Below are 3,173 nucleotides of genomic sequence, written 5' to 3' on the forward strand. Positions count from 1 at the left end.
TCTTTTTAAAAGAAAATCTTTTTCAATCATATCTTTTCAATCATAACTTTTTAAAATCAAGTCTTTTTCAATCATATCTTTTTAAATTTTGATTTCAAAATCTTTTTTCTAACTTCTTATCTTTTCAAAATTATTTTCAAATATTTTTCAACTAATTACTATTTCTTATCTTTTTCAAAACCACCAAACCACTTTTCAACTTCCAATTTTCGAAAATTACTAACCACTTTATCAAAAATCTTTTTTATTAACTAATTATTTTAGTTTTAAATTTTCGAAAACTCTTTCTCTCTCATCTCTTTCTATTTATTTTATTTAATTGCTAACATTCCTCCTCCACTCATTTAAAAAATTTTCAAACTCACCTCCTCTCTCTTCTCATTCTTCTACTCTTTTTCCTCTGACACATCAAGGAATCTCTATACTGTGACATAGAGGATTCCATTACTCCCTTTGTTCTCTTCTTTTTCATATGAGCAGAAACATGGATAAAAATATTCTTGTTGAAGCTGATCCTGAACCTGAAAGGACTCTGAAGAAGAAGCTAAGAGAAGTTAAAGCACAACACTCCGGAGAAGACCTTTCAGAGAATTTCGAAAAAAAAGTAGACATGGCAGCCGAACCCAATAACAATGGCGGAGGTGCAAGGAAGATGCTTGGTGACTATACTGCACCAACTTCCAACTTCTATGGAAGAAGCATCTCAATTTCTACCATTGGAGCAAACAACTTTAAGCTTAAGCCTCAATTAGTTTCTCTAATGCAGCAGAATTGCAAGTTTTATGGACTTTCATCGAAAGATCCTCATCAGTTCTTAGTTGAATTCTTGCAAATCTGTGATACTGTTAAGACCAATGGGGTTGACCCCGAGGTCTATAGACTTATGCTTTTCCCTTTTGTTATAAGAGACAAAATTAGGACATGGTTGGACTCACAACCTAGAGAAAGCCTGAACTCTTGGGACAAGTTGGTCAATGCTTTCTTGACCAAATTCTTTCCACCTCAAAAGATGAGCAAGCTTAGAGTGGAAGTCCAAACCTTCAAACAGACGGAAGGTGAATCCATCTATGAAGCTTGGGAAAGATACAAGCAATTAACCAAAAGGTGTCCTTCTGACATGCTTCCAGAATGGAGCATCATATGTATATTCTATGATGGTCTGTCTGAGTTGTCAAAGATGTCATTGGACCATTCTTCTAGTGGATCTCTTCATCTGAAAACCCCTGCAGAAGCCCAGAAACTCATTGAGATGGTTGCAAATAACCAGTTCATGTACACTTCTGAAAGAAATCCTATGAATAATTGGATGACTAAGAAGAGAGGAGTTCTTGAGATTGACACTCTGAATGCCATATTGGCTCAAAACAAAATATTGACTCAGCAAGTTAATATGATTTCTCAGAATCTACTGCATTCGGCAGTACTAAAGAAGCCTCCTCTGAAGGAGAAGCTTATGACCTTGAGAATCCTGCAATGGAAGAGGTGAATTACATGGGAGAACCCTATGGAAACACCTATAATCCTTCATGGAGGAATCATCCAAATCTTTCATGGAAGGATCAACAGAAGCCTCAACAAGGCTTCAATAATAATGGGAGAATTAGGTTTGGCAATAGCAAACCTTTTCCATCATCTTCTTAGTAACAGACAGAGAATTCTGAGCAGAGCCTCTCTGGCTTAGCAAACATAGTCTCTGATCTATCTAAGGCCACTCTCAGTTTTATGAATGAAACAAGGTCCTCCATCAGAAATTTGAAGGCACAAGTGAGCCAACTGAATAAAAGAGTTACTGAAACTCCTCCTAGTACTCTCCCAAGTAATACAGAAGAGAATCCAAAGAGAGAGTGCAAGGCCATTAATATGACCAAAATGGCCGAACCTATAGAGGAGGAGGATGGCGTGATTTCCATTGAGGAAGACCTCAATGGACGTCCACTGACCAATAAGAAGTTCCCTAATGGGAAGCCAAAGGAATCTGAGGCTCATACAGAGACCATAGAGATTTCACTAAACATCTTATTACTATTCATGAGCTCTGAAGAATATTCTTCTTCTGAAGAAGATGAAGTTACTACTGAAGAGCAAATTGCTCAATATCTAGGAATAATCATGAAACTGAATGCCAAGTTATTTGGTAATGAGACTTGGGAGGATGAACCTCCATTGCTCATCAATGAACTGAATACATGGATTCAGTAGACATTGCCTCAAAAGAAATCGGATTCCGGAAAGTTCTTAATACCTTGCACCATAGGCACCATGACCTTTGAAAAGGCTCTGTGTGACCTGGGGTCAGGTATCAATCTCATGCCACTCTCTGTGATGGAGAAACTATGGATCTTTGAGGTATAAGCTGCAAGAATCTCACTAGAGATGGTGGACAAATCAATGAAAAAGGCTTATGGACTTGTAGAGGATGTCCTAGTGAAGGTTGAAGGCCTTTACATCCCTGCTGACTTCATAATCATGGACACTGGGAAGGATGAGGATGAATCCATCATCCTTGGAAGACCCTTCCTAGCCACAGCAAGGGCTGTGATTGATGTGGACAGAGGAGAGTTAGTCATTCAATTGAATGAGGACTACCTTGTGTTTAAGGCTCAAGGATCTTCTTCTGTAAACATGGAGAAGAAGCATGAAAAGCTTCTCTCAGTACAGAGTCAGATAGAGCCCTCACACTCAAACTCTAAGTTTGGTGTTGGGAGGCCACAATCATGCTTTGAGCATCTGTGAAGCTCTGAAAAGAGCTCACTGTCAAGCTATTGACATTAAAGAAGCGCTTATTGGGAGGCAACCCAATTTTTTTTATTTATCTATGTTATTTTATGTTTTCTTTAGGATTATGATCATGTGGAGTCACAAAAACAACAGCAAAAATTAAAGAAAAATAAAAAATAGCATCAAAAATGGCACACCATGGAGGACGAGCTTATTGGCGTTTAAACGCCAGTAAGGATACCAAAATGGACGTTTAACGCCCAGCCTGGCACCATTCTGTGCGTTTAAATGCCAGAAATAGGCAGCAGTCTGATGTTTAAACGCCAGTAAAGGTATAAAAATGGGCGTTTAAACGCCCAGTCTGACACGTTTCTAGGCATTTAAACGCCAAAAAAGGGCAGCAAACTGGCGTTTAAATGCTAGAAAAGGGCAGCAGACTGGCGTTTAAACACCAG

General features: G+C 38.5%; 1 non-coding gene across 1 annotated transcript; it reads right to left on the minus strand.

The window, feature by feature from the left end:
* Positions 1-1,015: 1,015 nt before the first annotated feature.
* On the minus strand, positions 1,016-1,123 carry LOC127741357 (small nucleolar RNA R71). The gene has a single exon (XR_008002309.1). It is a non-coding gene; the product is annotated as a small nucleolar RNA R71 (small nucleolar RNA).
* Positions 1,124-3,173: the final 2,050 nt, after the last annotated feature.

The sequence above is a fragment of the Arachis duranensis genome, chromosome 8 (genome assembly GCF_000817695.3).
Source record: "Arachis duranensis cultivar V14167 chromosome 8, aradu.V14167.gnm2.J7QH, whole genome shotgun sequence".
Taxonomy (NCBI): Eukaryota; Viridiplantae; Streptophyta; class Magnoliopsida; order Fabales; family Fabaceae; genus Arachis; species Arachis duranensis.